The sequence below is a fragment of the Pteropus medius genome, unplaced genomic scaffold (genome assembly GCF_902729225.1).
Source record: "Pteropus medius unplaced genomic scaffold, Ma_sr-lr_union100, whole genome shotgun sequence".
Lineage (NCBI taxonomy): Eukaryota > Metazoa > Chordata > Mammalia > Chiroptera > Pteropodidae > Pteropus > Pteropus medius.
Window position 1 is genome coordinate 24,658,170 of NW_024340849.1, and position 20,648 is coordinate 24,678,817.

Genomic DNA, 20,648 nt, shown 5'->3' on the forward strand with positions numbered 1-20,648 from the left:
ATTCCATGTAACCCAGAGCTGCTCTTTAGAAGGTTTTTCTTTATCCTTGGCTAAACTAAAACTCCATGTCACTTTCAGTGATCATAATTTTACACCAGACCTCAACAGAGCATATCAAATTTTTCTTCTATAAGATAGAATCTCATATATTTAAAGCAGACTGACCTAGAGTTCTTGACTTCTCTTAACATTAACTTTTAGTACCTGTTGGCAGGGTTAAAGAGAGCTTCTGCCATTTGGAGGCAGGTGAGGACTTAAAGAGGGGCCCAAACCCAGAATGGGCTGGACACAAAAATGAATAAGCCATGCCATAAAATGGACAACTGAATTCATGAAAAATGTGTTTATTTTCTATTTGTTATTGAACATCTTTTATATACATGTTAATTAGTTTAACCTTCTCGGTTTTGGTACAGAGTACTAAAGAAAGGCGATGTGTCATTTTGGAGGATAGAGCATTACAGAGAAACAAATATTAGATGACATCATTGGTTTTGCCGTAATTCACTAGGCATCCTGAGAGGAAAGGGGATATCAGTTGGGCACATTGCAGGAGGTGCAGATCATGTGCGTCTCACCACTACCAGGTGTTTTTTCCTGTGTAATGACTTTTCTTTCTATACATATTTTTGTTTTTTTGTTGTTGTTGTTTTGTTTTGACAGTTTTTTTTTTTCAAAAGACAATCTGGTAGAAGAGTGTAATATTTGGAACTAAAATCTCCATCTGCCCAATGAATTAGCTAATTAAAAAAACTTCTGGGCACTCACTATGGCAAGATTATCAAGCAGGGATATTCAAGATGCCTCTACACATACACACACTCACACACACAATGGAGAAATGAGAGAATTCTTTACATCATTTAGTCTCCAACTTACCCATTGGAAGGCTAAGTTCACATACATTATCTTTCTCCTTTAAGTGATACTCTCTCTCACATTTTCTGGCCTAGCAATATACCCATGATCAGGTCGTGAATAGACAAGTTTGAAGGTAGCTTGAGAAGACGAATGCTGAGTCGTATTTCCATTTATTGCCTTTTGAAGGGTCCAGAGTTAATTCTATTCTATTGCAAAGAATAAGGTACCTTCTGTGCTTTAGATTTTTTAATTTGTCCCCATTTTTTTCTCTTTCATTACTTTACATTTTCACTTTCCAATCAATAATGCTTCATAATAATGTCATATCTGCAAGCGTACATAACTGTGAAATATACATTGGTATAAATTATTTATTTTTCTCCTGTTATCTCTTTGAAAGAATAGGAATAGAGGGTAAAGCAAAAGTGAGATGCTTCTTGGAAGAGACGCTTACAGGAAGAAATGCTAAAGGAGGAAAAGCATCAGGGTGGCTGATGGCAGACTTTAAGGATGCGGCCAAGAGGGTGTCTCAGTTGTGCTCAGGTGAAGGCCCTTGCTCTGGCCCTTGCAAATCCCCTTATAGTCAAAGGGAAGAGGCAGAATGAGACCCCTGCCATGTTTCTTTGTATATTGCCTTCTACCAGTCAGAGAGTACAAAGATCCAGGGCTCCTGCAGGTGACTGAAAAGAAGAGATGAATTTTAAGCATTTTACTTTAAAACATACATTTTCTTCTGTTTACATCTGCATATATCTTCCCACAGATGTGGCAGCTTAAATGCTTTATTTACTTTTTAAAGCTCTACAATTGGCTTTTAAGTTGTGGTTACAGCTCCTGTCCTTTTCCAGATGTGATCCAATTGTACACAAACACATAAACAATTAAAATGGCAAGATGAGGTGGGGAAAAGGGCAGTAAAAATGGTCGGAGTCAATTAAACCAGTGAAATAAAAAAAAAATTAAACCATGGAATGGTATACACAATAACCCATATTTTATTATTTTCCCCTTACAACATTGTAAAAAATACATAAGCCCTTGATGTATGTACATTTCCTTGAGAAAGGTGCTCTATGGCTCAGAGGCGGATTGGCGGCATGTGATGTGGGCAGCTGTAAGGTAACAACATGTTTTCCCATAAAAAGCAGAGGAAATAGGCACATAAATTCCATATAAACTGTCAGTGTGTCAGCTATGCTAACACTAGGGAAGCCGGTGCCCTCGAGCTACGCTAACTTATGCACCTTCATTTTTCAAACACACACTTCTTGAATTCACAAACCTAAGCTGCAGTCAAGCTATTTCTTTTTTTTCTTTTTCTTTTTCTCCTCCTTCTCCTTCTCCTCCTTCTTTCTTCTTCTTCTCCTCTCACCTAGAAGTTGCCCCCATTCCCACTTCTTCAGATATCTCTCGCTTTAAGAAAACAAAGGCAGAGAGTAAGAATAAAAGATGGAAGAGGGTATCAAGACATGATCCTTTCATGTGGTTGCCATGTTGGGTAAGTATAACACTTTCTGGGTCCTTTGTGTTAACAACCAAACCCCAATGAAATTAATCTAAAGAGCATCATGGTGCTGTCTGTGGCTGAAAGATCAGGAGCACAGAGGAACACTGGGAGGAGCCCTTTCTCCTCCCTACTCCCTTTCTCCTTCTTTTTCTTTGATTTGCCATTTATTGGTTCTTTGAAGATGACTTCTAGAATATAAAATAAAGTTAATTTATTTGAGAATAGCATCTGGGAGATAAAAACAACAACAACAACTTTTCTCTTGCCGGTAGCTCTATGTGTAAAGGTCCTGACATTTAACATCACAAATCTGAATCAAGGTTATATGTCAAAGTGAAGAAAAGCCAATGCTTCTGCCTCTGTCTAGGTTTGGTATATGCGTGTTGAGGGGGTGTGGCTGTACTGAATCTGAGGTCCAAGTTTTTGAATCTTATTTTCATATTTTTCAATTTGAAATATTTTAATAGCTATTTTGTGAGACTATAACAGAGTAATTACTCTAACTTAGAATTTCACTTATATCATGATAGCTGACTATGAGTTTAATTCAACCATGCAGGAGTTCAGTTTCCAAGACCTGGACTTTTTATATGAACAAATTTCATGAGCAACCTGGGCTTTAATTTTTTTGTCAGCTCACAGGGGATCAGCATCTGTATCTTAAAGCATCATAAGGCCATTGTAATTACTAAGTGAAATACTAAATGTGAATAATATATAAGGAAATGTTTCATGTAATCTTTAGGTGTGAGGAATTATTGACTCATAAATTTTGAACTCAGGATTTTGGAAGCACATGTAGATTAACTTGAATCAAAATATATTTGTTCTTTTTATCCTGTACTATGGAGTTTTAGGTTCCCACAATTTAAAATTGTCAAACACGGTCTGTCTCCTAAGATTAGGCAAAGTTAAAATGATGGAAAGCAAAAAAAAAACAAAATTAAAAACAAAACAAAAAAGATGACAAATAAAATTTACTTCAAAAGAATAAATAAAATAAATAAAATGATCCCAGTCATTACTTTTGCACATCAGCAGTGCAGTGGTTTTTAGTCGTGTCTTCTACATTAATATCTAAACATCTGTGAACATATTCTGAGCATCGATTCAGCCCAGATTCATTCCTGTTATGGTTTGGTCATTAAAACCTTATACTTTTATTTTTTTTCTTTTATAGTAGTTGTCAAAATCAATCTCAGACAGCAGTAGACTTCTAAGAAACATATCTAAGATTGCCGACAAAATCATTTAGATAAGATCTAATCACTTATTAATTAATAACTCTGCATCACAAGATAATGATTAACATTGCTTCATTATCATTCATAATGACAAACTGAGACCTGAAAATGTCATTAGACTCTTCATGGAGATCTGGAAGAAGTAATTGCACCAGGATTTAAACTTTAATTTTAAACTACTGATCATTCTATCACTCATCTTGTTATGGATTTCCAAAGTCTTTTGTACATTTAAGTTATTTGTTCATAATTCTAAACAGATTAAGAGTGAGGTAATGTGATTACCATCATAATTCAAAATTTAAATAATAATAATAACCTTTGAAGTTAAAGAAAAATAAAGCTGGGAGAGGATGATTACTGAATCCCAGTGATTGGCTTTCCTTCTATACATTGCTCAACTTTTCATTTCAATCTACTTGTGTAACTGGGAAGCCAACTTCTTACACGCAGAGTCAGCTTTGCATATGGGGCCTCTCATGTTCCCAGCAGGCATATCTTGCACTGCTGTCGGACCAAAATGGTTTAAGTTTAATTATCTAGATATATTGCTCTCTGCAGTAACCTCACTATTGTTCTCACTGTAATCTACCACATTATTAATGCCAGATTTTTCCTATTAGCTTTTAAACTGTTCTTTTACACTGAGCAGTTTGCCACCAAATTGTTACCAATAAAAATTCCCAAATGCCTAAAGGTTATTTTAAACACAGTGTGAGCAATGCTGGTTTCATTTCACCATTTATTTTGTTGAGTCATTATTGGTATGCATTGTGTGAACTTATTGTATGCATTTTTTATGCTGCTGGAATGGCAGTATATTTTTAATGATCCCATTTTAATATGACTATCCTAAAAAAAAAAAAAAATCATTAAACCCAGGATTTAACAAGGACTGTGCAAACTTCACCTATCGTCTCTCCTGTGTCAAATATTGTTGAGTGATAACTTTGGAAAACTAATATATTTGGAAATCTTGGCTTCCATTTCTTTTAGAGCTATAATGCATACTAAAGGATGCAATAAAAGAACATTTTCCTTGCAGTAAGCATTCTCTGCATCATATTATCTAGTACTCAGATAACCGAAGAGCTCGGGTATAGAATAACCTTCTTTATAATCTCGAAAAAAAAAAAATAAGCACATGGTACATATTTTAAGAAAACTTTTAAGTTATTGAAAATCTGATTCAAAACACATCATAAAGACCAAAGTCATATTTTTAGTAATATTATTTCTTGTGGATATATACTCCAGCCTATAGCCATGCCAGTTCTAGCTAAAATCTCATCAGATTTTTAAAACTAAATAAAATTTAACTGGGTCAAAATAGATGAGAATTTGTGATGGAAAAACAAACAAACAAACAAAAAACAATTAGAACTAAGAGAAGAAAATGTATGATTAAATGTCACCTAGATAACTATATTACACAGAAACTCACTTTCCCAGAAGATAACGGTAAGGTATAGAAGGACTTGATATTTCACCTAAGTTGAGAGAAACTCTTTGAGTTCATAGATACATCTACAGGTTTTTGGTCCAGAGGTCCTAGGAAGTAGATGAGTTTGATGTGATATAATAAGACCCTAATTCTAAGGAACAGTTTAGAGTTGTTATTATCTTGGAAACAAGGCGTGTGCAGTGGGGAGAAAAGAACAAGGACAGTCCATTCAATAGGCATGCCACTCATCCATTCATTCATCCATTCAGTCTCCCAACATTGATTCAAATGAATTAAATATTTATTAAGCACTTACTATCTGCTATGCTCCATAAGTAGCTTTCAATTTATACTGGTAAACGACACAGGTGGGCTCTTCCCACAGGAAACATAGTTTTGCAAAGTAAATTTTTCCATTTGATGGGTAATATAATCAGTCATAAACATGTCAAGGTTACAAGAGTGCTTCCAGTCATGATATACTCACTGAATTCCATAGCTAGAGGTGTGAAAACTAGAATCTCTTGGGATTTGGTCCTCAAATTTGGTAAGTCATAAGAAAATTTCAACCCAAACCAGGCCTACCAATCAAAATGGGAATGTTATGGGATGGGTGATAGAGAGGGAGGCAGCAATTTTCCCTGATGGTTCTGATGGGCTATCTGAAAAACACTGCTCTATTTCAAGGGGCTAGTGATTGCTAGGAAGACACATTTACACTAGCTATAGAGACTAAATTTTCTGGCATGGCTTCAATAGAAGAAGAAGAGAAGTAAGTTGGGAGAGTGATAAAATAGTGTTCAAGGTATTTGTGTCTTGGGTACTAGTTTAACCAGGGCATGTTATTGGGGGCAAAGGGAGTGGCAAAGGACTTATAGAGGAGGGAAGACTATATTTAACTGTAAACTCCTCCAAAGAAATCCATCTGCTATGTCTGTTTGTAGGAAGAACTTATTAAGTCTCACCTTGTGACCGAGCCTGCTAACCAATTCTTCTTTCACGACAGTAGGTTGGAAATCTAGGTGGTTCGGGTATACCTAATGTGCTTCCTGTTCATGGGAAAAACAAAGACCAGAAGGATGAGCCCTCAGCAGACCACTTATCACTTCTGTATCTTCACCATTTCAGAAATGTCTCTCAAATCTGTTTAGAGAGTTTGAACTATGGCAGTGGTAAGAGAGCTATTTAAAGGAGAACTATAGTAGAATGTCCAATACTGCCTTTTGGATCACAGACCTGGTTTGAATTCCAGCTCTAACACTATATAACCATATGGCTTTGGTGAAAGTTACTCAATCTCACTAAGCCCCACAATCCTCATCTTAAAAAAAACAATAGAATATTTTTTATTTCTTATGGTTGCTGAGATTCTTAAAATAATTTTTCTCAAATGCTTAGAACTAAGTAAATGATAACTATCATTAAGCCTCTCTTTCTTTCATTAACAATAAAGTATATCCTGTAGGTCAGTGTTATGTAAAAGTTATTCCAATAAATTATTGGTGAATTTTAAATGATTATGTTAACCTCTTTGCTTTTACATAATCTTACCAGCATATACAAATATAGTTACACTTCTTGTTAGCTGACAAGTAATAGTGATGTGTAATTCAACCACTTTGAAAGTGCCTGTATTTTGATGATAGCTGGAAAAAAAGTGTCCTCTTGCAGAGTAGGTACTATCAATTTCTAAATAAATCATCAAAGAATGGAATAAAATAAAATGATGCGATTTTCATGGTATTATCATGTAGATTGCAACATAAAGAAGAGTTTGACTATATCTGAAGAAGTGTTTCAGGATTTACATAATGAGTTAAAATAAAAAGGCAGACTTAAGTCTGAATCCTTTAACCGACATTCATCCATAGCAGAGTCACTGGTTTTCATTTTTGTTAATGGTGTTGATGGTGAAAGAATATCTAAAATCTAGAAATAATAAAATGTTCTTAACTTTTAGAAGGGTAGATAAATGGAGAGGGCTCAGTTACTCAGCTGTCTCCAAGTGCTGTAAAATCTCAGACATCTTAGGTAAACTGTATAGGCAGGCCACTGGCCAGATTGTGGAATTAAAAAAAAAAAAAAAATTAAGTCATTACAATCCTAAACACTTTCTTTTAAAAATGCTTCACTTCCCAAATACCTATCGGATGGTCTTGTGAACCTTTCTAGAGCCCCACTTTAGATCTCCCAAATAAATATTTTCTATCCCGGCAATATCTTTCCTAATCCTTCAAACTTTTAAAAATTTATCTAACTTATAGAATAAATCTAACTATAGGTTTTATGTCAACCCAAAACTGAAGTTGCTGATGCACATGGATGTCATCCTACAGAGAGAACATTTGCATTTGAATGTGTGACTTATGCAGGTGTGACTCATGTAGGCACTTCTGACTGCAGGGAACTATACTTTAGCAGATCATTTAGGAGTGTGGGTATACCTCTAATTCCCCTGATAATATACGGCCAACCATCTTCTCATTCAACATGTAGAGCTGGACCTAGATTTGAGATAGTACATAAGTTGGATAACCTTTCACTTATATATACACGCATATGGAGGAGGTGGCCAGGAGTGGTCTCTTCATCTTTTCATTGGTGAGATGTTTTCTTTGGTAAAGTCGTTGCTTCGCCATAAGAACAGGGATCACCTTCCTGCCTGCATGGAGAACAAGCTGGTTTACACGGGCACACGTAATGAATACACCTGTTGAGATAAGAAACATTCAAACCTGTAGAGAATTTTTATGAGTTTATTTGAGCCCAATTGAGGATATATGCCAGCAAACAAGATCTCAAATGCTGCAGAGAATAATTGTGCAGCTTCTTTTATGCATGTGAAATTAAGGAGGGAATATAAGGAAGATTCCATGGGAGGAAGCAAAGCAGGGATTGGATTACAAGATAGTTAACAAGATTATGTGCTCCCTTGAGGGTGATTATGATTATTTCAAAGGTTTATAAACCTAGATGCATAGAATAATGGTCAGGGCTTGCTTAAGGCAAAGGTAAACATTTTACTGAAAAATATATATCCCTACAGTATGATGATTCACCATAACCTGCCCAGTTAGGAATTTATGATCAAATTACTCCATGAGGTGACTTTTCATAGAATTCCTTTTTTTTTTTTCTATCCACTCACCTGAGATCTGGGAAGGGGTATTTTCAATTAAAATGGTTACACTGAACCTGAAGAGGAAACCAGAAGCAGAAATTAGCAGTATGCTAAGTTCATTTATGTCTATCTAATAGATCCAAATATCAGTAAGAGTGTTTCTCACCAAATGAAAAAAGTATGGACCTTGAAAAACATGTGGAGGTAGGGCGAGAGGCAAACAAAAAGAGGCCTCCTAGAAGAGACCATGGGGTTGGCTTCACTGAATACTTTTGTTCTTGATTTAAGGTGTGGTTACCACGTCTCAGGGGTAGAACTAGGTCATCTCTTTCACTTCCATGAATTATTTCCTTTGCATTCTGATGGTTACAGTTAGTGTCTAAGTGAAAATTTAACATTCTCTTCACTTGGAAATCACCAAGCATATGTATTTTTCAGATTTGGTTTTGTGCAATTGCGATATAATGGTGCAAAACATTTTAAGCACCCAATTCACAAATAAATATGTATAGCTAAATCTGCATAGCTTATACGTTTAACGTTTGGACATTCCTAACAGGTGTACAGAAACTTGCCTTTACACTGAGAGATAATTTGTTATATGGGCTGAATTATTTAATATTATCTGAGCCATTGCTTGCTGCATACTCTTGTATTTCCTTATATTTTTGCTAGTGAACTGTTATTGCTCTTTTATTATTAATATAGCTCTCAAATTATTAAGTCTAATCTCTGTAGCAAGATTTAGGTATTTTGAAAGAGAGACATTATTGTAAACTTCTTGGTATCTACAAAATGCCAAATTGGTTCTTTTTATAGCGTTTGTTCAATACATATTTGCTGTGAATAGCTGATGCTCAATGGATATTTGTTGCAAATAGCCAGTATTTAACATATAATTGCTCAGTGAGTGTCCAGAAATGACAGTTACTTGGGTTCAAATCTTGCCTCTAGCATCAGAATTGATCAATGAAGTCTAGTCCATGAACTGAACTGATTATGGTTCCTGATTTAATTTTTAATTAGTTTAGTAGATGGATTCATAACTGAATTCCATTTGTTCTTTCACAAAAAAATTATTGAACACTACTTACTATATTTTTGGCTCTATGTAGTAGACTGTATACAAAAAAATGAAAGTTATAGTGAAATATTTTATGTTCATTATGATGTCAGTAGAATTCATAACCTGTCCCTTATTGAATGGCTCTCTGTAGCTTGCAAAATACAGTTCAGTTTTCACCTCTGGTATTTGAGGACCTTCCTTAACTGACCCAAATCAATCTATTCAGACTTAACTCACCTACTCCCAAACATACATGCTCAATCGAGTCACCATGGAGTCCTTAGCATTTTTTAAACACTCATGTTTACTTCCATTGCCATATCACATAGAAGCATTATGGTGCATTGAAATAATACTGACTTTAAAGCAAGATGAATCAAATCCAAGATGTGTCACATTTTTGGTAACCTAGGTTAATAAATATTGACTTTGAGGATTGTGATGAAGATCAGAGATAAGATATAGAGCAAAACTTAGCCTGAACAAAAGTTAGCCTGATAAATACAAATCTTTTAATGAGGAAAGAAGGTAAGAAATAAGGTCATAGACAGATAATTTAGTTTTACGGCTACCTCAGCTAAAAGAAAGGGCTGCATATACAGCTTCTCTTTCCTTTTTTTTCTCATACCAATGTCTTTCCAGCTCAGCTCGAATTTCAAATCTTCTGAACCCAATGGCTTGCATTGTACATGCTTATATTATTGATTTACATTGTCCTAACTACTAAAGTTAAACAAGAGCTCAAAAATGCTAATCGATTCATCATATTTTTATATGAATATTGACAAGAAAGATGATCTTGGAACACTTTGACTGTTCTAAAAATGGTAATCCATATACTTTCTCTAAAACTGGAGTGTGTCGAATTGTATAAATCAAGAAAACAAAAGGAAAAAGAGAACAAAAGGAAAGGTTCATTTTGAGACCTTGGTAATCTTAATTCTATTTATTACCTAGCACTTAGTATTTGTCAGATTTTTCCTCATTTTCTCCTGTTTAGTTTCAGACCTTTGGTTTCTTAAGTAAAGTAGGAAAACTATGGTTTGATCAGTTGTAGCAAAGCAGAATGGAGTCCTAAGATAATTTTCAGGTAAATTGTAGAAAGAAATAAAAAGCAAACTCTTTAAAGTATATAATTCTCTAAATAAAGCATTTTTAGGGTCTAAAGTCTCTAGGTGATGCCCCCAATTCCCAACTAGACTGTGTAGAGATCCATCCCGAGCACAGGAATTCTAAAGAAGAAAATGAGACTGCATAACTCCTGACCTCCACCTCATCCCCTTCCCTTTAGAGATGAGACTCCTCAAATAGACTCTGGCTCAGATGAGAAAGAACAATCAATGTCCCAGCTACAAGAGGTTTCTCTGGGTTAATCTTACTAGTTATTGAAAGCCACCCAGGACAATTGCTATTCACTCTTTTCTTAAGGGAGAAAGGAATCCACATCTTACCATTGTCTTGGAAAACAAACTGTGGTCAGTCATAGTGCCAATTTATGGCCATCATCTAACTTCATAGAGTTGGTGGGGTACAAAGAGAAGCAAGCAGGCAAACAAACGAAAAAATATAAGGCAATCAAGATCTCACGTTGAAACACTTTGGCAAAGTGTGGCAAAATGATAATAGGTTATATCACCCAGATCTCTTGCTTGCCTTACTATCACCCTACACTTTTCTCCCTTTTTAACTTATTTTTCAGTGTTTCAATAAATAACTGAAAACCTGTTAGTTTATAAATTACCTTAATTATTTATCTGCTATCTAAAGTTTTGTATAGCTAGTCTTCAATTAACAGTCAAGACAGGACAACAAATATCAATGTAATGCACATTATAGATTTTGTTTTCTGTTTTAAATAGTGTCTTATATTGGATGAATAGAATAGATTTTATAAAGGGAGAGAACCCAGGAAGACACATGTGTATAATCAGAGACATTTAAAATGAGCATAATTCCAACCCCATCCTTTAAGAGTAGAGAGCATTGTCCTAATCATCAGCCAGGGCATTTGGCTGTAAAGTCAAAGAGAAATATTTAATTACTATCAGCAAACATAAACCCAGTGAAGAGTATTTGTGTCAGATGCCAATGAAACTAAGCCTTTCTGAGATAGTGAGGATCGATTTAATTTTTTTCCCCTTCTCCAGATTTTTGCTATGACAGAATGACACATTCTTCATTCAGTCACTCAAGCAAAAGAATGACTGACGATCCAATGAAGGTCAAATAGTTTTCCAGCCAGCCGATGCTGTTGCAGACAGACTTAAACCTCTCCAACAAAGTGGCTGGACCAAAGGTTTGGCTCTGAAGACCCTATGAGCTACTTTTCCAGAAAAACCTCCCCTTACTTCCTCTGTCCCCAAAATACACACATAAAGAGAAATTTGCAGTGGGCGGTTTTACTTTCTCCCAAGGTTCCGTCTTTTCCTCTCTGTGCAGTTGAAATATCTTGTGACATTCATTCTACTGCCGTTTTTCTGGTCTCACCATTGTTGGGCTCTGGCTTTATTTCTCATCAGTGTCAGAGCATCCCAGGGAATTAGTTTTTCTCTTTCCCTGAATGAACAAATGCTTTCCCTAAATGTAATCTGGAAATATATGGTCTTTCTAACAAAGTCGTAAGGGAGGACTCTCCAGGACTCTCCAGGGAACATTTACATAAAACAAAATCTCAAAGGGACTAGTGAGTCCTTCAGTTCAGAGCTCTATTAGTGGGCCAGAAGAGATTTTGCCTCTGACCTCTGATTCTTTAGACTGCACATTTTTCAATATAGTTTCACATTCTTGAGAGCTACTCTGAAGGAAGGAAGTCAGAGAGGATTTTACCAAATATTATCTAGTGTACAAAAATGTGACAAAGGCCAATAGACAGGTCTGTGTAGCGGATCTTCACATTTTGGTGTATGTAATCCTAGACATTATTAGTTGAAGTGACTGGGTTCTTGAAGTTTTATTGGAAATTTTCTTGGAAAGTCAATGCCTGCCACAGATAGCCTGCCTTAGCACAAATTCCACTTCACTGTTTGGTCTCTAGGACGCTCTCCAGCCTCTAATTCCTTTACCAGCCTCTTGGAAGATGTGTCTTCTATTTTTACTGTCCTATTTCATGATTTTTCCACTTAAAAAAAATGTGAAGAATTAGTGGATTCTTTAAAAATGTCTGTCAAGGTAAAGCATAGCAGTGGGTTTTGTATTTAACTAAAGCCCTTGCGCAGATGTTAACTCATTCGAACCCTTGCTCTTTGTCTTTTATAGATTAGAACAAGTCTTATAATTGATAGATGAGAAAAAAGCCCTGAGTGATTGTATTGTTTGTGTAGCTTCACCTTATAAGTCACTGATAAACCAACAATGTGGGTAGAGCTTTCTAACTCCTTGGATGAGATTTAGTCTATATGGTGGTAGTGCTTCTCTATTTTCAAGTCTAGTTAAGTATTATTGATTTAAGAAGTCACTCTTCACATGAGGTGTTATTAACTCCAGTTATACTTAACACAAAGCTAAGGAATTTGGCCCTCACTTAAGGAGAAAGAGACTCAGGAAGATAACAACAGGTATACTGGACAAAAGCTACCAACGGCAGAAATTCCGTAATTAGTAAATAATAATTCTACCACTTAAATAAAGTAATGCAGCATTGAATAACTGAGCTTACCAAATAAACTTAATTTTCCTACTAAGTTGGAATTGATTGAACATCAATAATACAAAATATCCTTGAAGAGAAGGTAATGTTGAGTTTGGAGGCAGATGATTGTGCCAGTTGATTTGGGTTTTGGCGAATGTGCTACACATATCAATAAATCTGAAGTGCCCTACTGCTTCTGGTTGCAGCCTCAAGTCTGGGTCAGTGATCTCATGTCTCGGCAGGTGGACTTGACATAGAAGGCATGCATACAGATGTGGGGTTTAGTTTCACCTGTGCCGTTTTCTAACAGTGTAACCATAAGTAAATTACTTAATCACCCTCAGTTTGTTTTCATATTTTTAAAATAAGAAAAAGAAAACCTATATATCAGTGAGAAGATTAAGTAAAATAATCTACACACACAGCTTAATGTTTAATAAATACATGATAGTTTAGTACTATTATTTTCTGTGTGCATTCTCCCTTTCCCACAAAGACAAAGCAGGTAAAGCAGCTAAGAAATATTGACATTATAAATGTGAGAGAACAGACTTTATCTAGACTTGCTTTTGCATACACTGCTCCAATCTTGAATCTTCCACCAATTGACTCGAATCATAGGCTATCCAGTTTATTAGTTACACACCCCATCGCATCACGGTGCAAAATAGCTGAGAATGTGAAAGTCAGTACAATTTCAAGTAATGTGTTGAGTCAGAGGGGAAATGTATTGTATTTTAATACAGGTAAAAACAGCCTAAAATAATTTTTACTTAAAAAAAAAAATAACAAATCACAAAAACTAGGGCCTTGTTTGTCAGAAAAGCTACAGTCCACAGGATCCAAGCAGGACCTAAGAAGAAAAAGGAGGCCTACCTTTAGATGCTATAAAATACCTAAAACTCATTTACATATGAGAAGTTTGAATTTTGTCCTTGCCCCAAACCTCAGAAGCATGTATCTGTTGTGTTGTTTTGCTTTGTTTCCATTCAAATTTTCCCTTTCTTTTGGAAATTGTCACATCCCAGCAATCGCATGACTACCATTGGAACTGCCATATGAGTATAAATATTGTGTAAGTCCAGGTGACATATTTCACACTTCCTGTATATAGTTTATAATGTAAATGACACCCCCTATAATTATGCAAGTGGTAGCCCTGCTACAATATGACCCTGCCCTTGACCACAATTGATTTGTCCAGGAATTTACACATGATCTGAAATTTAAAAGATACAAAGAGAGGAGGTTCATTATCTGCAGCTGGTGAGATCCATTAATCTGACAGTTTGTCCCTTCCTAAGGTTTGGATATTCTGTACCTGCCTGGATACTCTGAGAAATCTTCATGACTTTCTGGTAGATTTTCTGTTGCTGCATAAGGCAGCAAGATTCAGTAATTTACCTTGAGTGAAACAATCAAGGGCCTTCCTTGACTGATAAAATTACTCTAACCTTACCATGAACATCCTCACACATACCAGACATGTGGAGCAGATGCAATGCTTATTCATTTTTCAAGACCCAGATCATTGTGATTGAGGATGTAGGCTCAGGATTTAAACTTACTGTACCTGAATTCTGATCTCACTATTAACTCTAGGGGCCTTGTGCAAAATACTTAATTTCAGCACTTCATTTTTTTTTTTTTAATCCAGAAAATAGGAATAATAGTAATACCTCTTAGAGTGGTTGAGAGGTTTAAAGGATTTGAAAATAGCCTAGTATGGTCTTTATAGAATCTGTTATTATTATCTTGCGAAGTCATCTAAAATTTCCTCCATAAATTTTCCAAACCTCCGTTTGATATGATTACTTTTTTATTTTGCGTTGCCACTCTTTCTCAAACTTTCCTCCATTAGATCTCTTAACACCTTGCTTTACAATTATTCACTTATGTAAATAATTATGTAATTATGTAAATAATTCATCTATCTCCCTTTCCTATTTGTGATCTCCTTTAGGAGCAAGGTCTAATTCAACATTTAGCCATAAGCTCAGCTAGAACAATTTCTGTCAAATGATAGTGCTCAATAAATATTTCTGAAAAAACATTAGCAAGACTACTGTAAAACTGCTACATAAAATCACATTCTGCTGTTTGTAATTATGAGTCTTTTCTCTGTCATTATCGATCCAAACATTTCTCCATTTTTCCACTTATTCATGGGCTCGTTTGGCAAATGTCTGGGTAGAAAACTGTAGTGTGGTATGTTCGGTGGAAATATAAAATGAATAACAATCTCTTTCCTCTAAAGCAGTTTGCAATCCAAGAGGGGATAAAACAGGTACCCAAATTGCTGTAATATAAAGTGGAAGGTGATGGGTTTTATAATAGAGGCACTAGGAAATTGCCATAAGATCTAAAAGATGTAGAGATCATTTCAGGCTGCAAAGCTTGAAAAAGATTTCAAGGAGGAAGTGCATGTGAGGTTGTTCTTAGATAAATGAATATGCTTTCAATAGAGTGAGAAAATATTTCCCCAAATGGAAAGGTCTGCAGGTTAATGAATTTCTGCTAAGTATGACTGTTACTGACAGTTCCTGTCTGCCAACTGGACTTTGAAGGATGCAACCACAATCTTTGGCTTGAGTTTGATAAAGGTAGAGGTCAGGCTGAGAGATCTGTGTTTGCACAGGCTTCTACTTTCCCAATGAGTCACTTTAACGCTACCTAAATCTCTCTGCAGATTGAACAAATAGATCTGTTTTAGTTTCTCTCAAAACAGGAATCAATATTGTTAAAATAATTTTGATATCCATTATGAACAAAGATATGCAACTGACATTCTCTTTGAGTTGTTTCCTCAATATTGCCTGTACTTCTTTGCAAGAAAAGATCACTACTGGGGATTCTTCCTGGGAATAATATCTAATGCGTATTTATTGAGTCCCTAATATGTAACAGACCTTACAGTCTCTACTGGATTGTTTTGATCAAGAATATTTGATTGAGGTATGATTTATGTACAATGAAATGCACAGATTTAAATAGTGCAGTTTCATAAGTTTTGACAAAGGCATGCACCTGCATATCCAATGCATCTATCAAGATACAGAATATTTCTATCACCTCAGAAAGGTTTCCTTCCCTGCAAATCCTTATTCCACTTCAAATATAATTACTCATCTGATTTCTTTTACCATACAGTCATCTTGCTTGTCCTAATATTTCTTGAACTTGCATTCATACTATACTCTTTGTGTCTCATTCTTTCACTCAATATACATATTTTTTTAGATTCATCCATCTTGCTTCATTTATTAGCAGTTTCTTTTTATTGCTACATATTATTCCCTCATGTGAATAAAATAATATACTTTTAATCTGTTTATCTACTGATAGGCATTCGGATTGTTTTTATGTTGTAGCTTTTGTGACTAAAGTTGCTATGCACATTCTTGTACAAGCTTTTGTGGGCATATCATTTCTTTTGGGTAAATACCTGAGTGTAATTGTCAGGTCATGGAATATATGTATGTTTAACTTTATGAGAAATTGCCAAACCGATTTCCAAAGTGTTTGAACAATTGTACACTTCCACCAACAATTTTTGAGAAATCCAATTGCTAAAAATTTTTATCAACCAACATCTTATGTTGTCAGTATTTTTAATTTTAGTCATTTTGGTGGGTGTATAGTCTCATGGAGATTTTGTTTTACATTTCTCTGGTAAGAAATAATATTGAGTGCGTTTTCATGCTCATATTTTATTTTCATTCATGAAATGCCTATTAAGATTTTTTACACATTTAAAACTTGGGTTTTTTTGTCTTTATATTGACTTTTCTAAGTTGTTTGTTCTGGACAAATTCTCGGTCACATATATGTAAAATATATATTTTTCCTAATATACAGTCACCTTTCATTTTCTTTGTTTTTTAATGAGCAATTTTTAATTTTAATGTAGATTTATTAATTTTCTTTTAATTATGGTTAATGCCATATTCTGTCTAAGAAATCATTATCTACCCTCCTGAGTTTTCTTCTAGACCTTTATAGATTTAACTTCAAGGTTAGGACTATAAACCTTCTAGAATTTTTGTATGGTATGGGGTAGAGGATGAGGTTCTCTTTGTCAGTCTCTCTTTCTTCCATGTAGCTATGCAGTTGTTTCTGATTATGTTTGGAATGTTACTAGACATGTAAAGAAACAAGAGAAAATGTTTTTCCATTACATTACTTTGGCCTTTTAAAATCAATTGAAGAAATACTAAAATCCTAGTGAACCTATTTCTGAAATCACCAATCTCTTCCATGAATCTATTTGTTTCTTTATGCAATACCACATTTTCTAGATTGATAAAGACTTATAATTGATCCGATTATCATCCAGCATAAATCCTCCAAATTTGTCCTTTCTCAAGATTGCATTGGTCATATTAGATCCCTTGCTCTTTCATATAAGTTTTAGATACAGCTTAACAATTTTTATAAAATGCCTGATGTGAATTTTGTTTGAGATTGCATTGAATATATTTGCAGTGAAAAGGTATCTTAATATTTGGACTTCTATTCTATGAATATTTATTTATAATTTTTTTAAAATTTGCTGATAGTTTATTTAGTTCTTATATCATACATGAGTATTGAATTTTTCTAGTGTTTTTCTGTGTCTACGGTGATGGTATGTAATTTATCTCTTATTTTTGTTCATGTGATATATAACATTGTATGTTTTTGAATGTTAATCAAACTATGCATTTCTAGAATCAACTTTATTTGGTCATTATGGATTACTCTATGTAAATATCGCTGAATTTAATTTCTTAATATAGTGTTAGGAATTTTTATACAAATTTGTGAGGAATATTGATCTGTAATTATGTTTTCTTGTAATGATCTTGTATGGATTTATTGTCAGGGTTATGTTGACCACAAAAAATAAGTTGGGACATGTTTTCTTTTTCCTCTAGTTTTTGAAATTTGCATAGTTTCTATTACTATATCTTCAAGTTCACTGAGCTTTTGCTTCTATAGTTTCTATTAACTTTTAAGCTAATATATATATATATATATATATATATATATACATTTTTTTATTTTGGATATTACATTTTATAATTTTATTTAGATTTTTTAATTGTAGAATTTCCATTTGGATATTTGTATGTGATTTCTGTTTATTGAGATATTCTATTCATTCTCCCATGATATTAATTTTTTTCTTTTACATTCCTGAACATAATTGTAATAGCTCTTTTTAAAGCTTTAATCTGCCAGTTTCATCATTCATGGTCTATTTCTCTTGGCTTTTAATTTTTTTCTTCTTCTTCTGGTTATAAGTCATTTTATCTTATTTCTTCACATGTCTAGTAGGTTTTGATTGTATGTCAGGGATTATGATTTCTATGTTGTTGAGTATCTGGGTATTGCTATTTTTCTTTTGAATAGTGTTGTTATATTCAAGTAGGAAATTAGTTTACAAGTAGGTCAGGATCCTTTAAAGGCTTTTTTTTTTTTTACATAGGCTTAGTCTAGATTAGCTTTACCTCTAGCATCGGAGAAGTTCTTCTCTCAAGGTTTGGTCTTTCTGAGATCTCTACTGAATGCTTTAGCTATTCAGTAATTTCTTGTTATACTGGCTGTCAGAGCTCAAAATCCCCTCGTCCTGTGTGAACCCCAGGAATGTTTTGGTCACAGCTCCCCCATAATTATTACCTTTATGGTAGTGCTTTGGTTTGGCTTTATATAGAGTTTTAGTCTGTATATGCTCTGATTAGCATTCATTCAAAGACTCAAAGGGGTCTTATCTAGGTTTCTGAAGTTTTTCTCTCTGTGGAACTATGTCCTGCAAATCTCACCTCCATTCATAGATCCAAATTCTGGTCTTTGTCTTTTGTCTTATGATGTAAGATCATGCTCTGTTCAAGCTCCCCATGTCTATGGTCTGGAAAACACACACAGGCAGCAATATTGGGCAATTATAGAGTTCTTTCATTGTTTAAGTTCTTTTGTGGTTGTAATTATGTATTACCTCTTGTTCTTTATCTGACAACAGTATGTTTCATATGTTTTGCCCAATTTTATAATTGAAAAGTCTAGTCTCATAGCAATTATTTCATTAGAGCTATAAGTAGAAATCTGCATTGGACTTTATAAAATGTTTCTCAAGCCTAGTGATGTGATCTAGAGCTAGAGAATTATTATAACTAAAGTAATCAAATATAAATAACCTTTAGGACTCAAAAGTGAACTTGTAATAGGTGGTTTAATGGAAAATATGGTGACTGAAAACATTATCCCATAAGGATCATAAAGATCATGTGGTATTATAATTTTTTTTATAACTCCACCGTGGAAGAGTAATATGAAGGTCTGGAAGACAACATAAACTAAGGTGTGTCATGTGTGCTTTTAGATAACTCATCCTTCTAAAATTTGAAAGATAGTTAGGTCTATTGTATAGTTTGTCATATCAACATTTAATATCACAATAATTTTATCATAGCATATCTGTTTAATTGTGCTTTCCATAGGGAGATTAGAGAAACCTGACCTAGAAGTCATTTAGGGAAATGAAAGTTAAACACTTTGGTATTGGAAATATTTATTTCTCTCAGAGAAAAGCAGTGGTCTAGTGTTTATGAGTTTAATTCAGCCTGCTACATTCTAAGCTTTATACCTCAGAAATGCCCCCTTCTCATTGCTATTCCTATACATGTACAAAAGGTTAAGAAGAGTTATTTCTAATGATATTTTCTTGCAAATTGGCTTCTAAGGCAGTAAGATATTCCTCAGAACAGGACTATTATATTTAAATATTCAGATTCTGCATATAATACACATTTTTGGATATCATGATTTTCAGCTGTGTTATACAAAATAGAGTAAACAATGCAGAGCTTTGGCATCAAATAGATTTGAAATCTAGTCTAAAATTTGAAAGGTAGTTAGGTATATTGTGTAGTTTGTCATATCAACATTTAACATCACAATAATTTTATCATAGCATATCTGTTTAATTGCGCTTTCCATAGGGAGACTAGAGAAACCTGAGCTAGAAGTCATTTAGGGAAATGAAAGTTAAACACTCTAGTATTGGAAATATTTATTTCTCTCAGAGAAAAGCAGAGGTCTTTTGTGAATTACAAATTTTGTGGCTTTCTTTCTACATCTGTAAAATTAGAGTCATGAGAATATCTATCCAGTGGGATTGTATTGAGAAATAAATGAGGTCGTAGATGTAAAACACTTAGTGGAGTGCCAGGTACTTGCTAAACACTAAAAAGATGTTTAGTATTTTTTTTTTTTGCAATGATATTAATCCATACAATGAGCTAACAAGTGGTTAAATTGAGAAAACTTATATATGTGTGTGTGTGTGTGTGTGTGTGTAGTACACATATATCAAGAACAAATCATGGTCTTAAAAAATACCAAATATATTGGTTAATTTTATGTGTCAACTGCGTCACAGGATCAAACATAATTCTGGCTATTTCTGTGAAGGTATTTCTTGATTAGATTAACGTTTGAATCTGTAGACTGAGTAAAGCAGATTGTCCTCCCTAATGTGGGCTTCATCCAATCATTGAAGACCTAAGTAAAACAAAATGGCCAAAAAATAGGAAACTCCTCTTATCTGACTGACTGAGCTGGGACGTGAGTAACTTTCTGCCTTCGGTCTTGAACTGAAAAATATGTTCTTCATGGGTCTCAGCCTGCTATCTTTCAAAATGGAACACATTGGCTTTCTTGGGTCTCCAGCTTGCTGACTGCAGATATTGGGACTTCTCAGCCTCTGAATTGCATGAGCCAATTCCTTACAATAAAT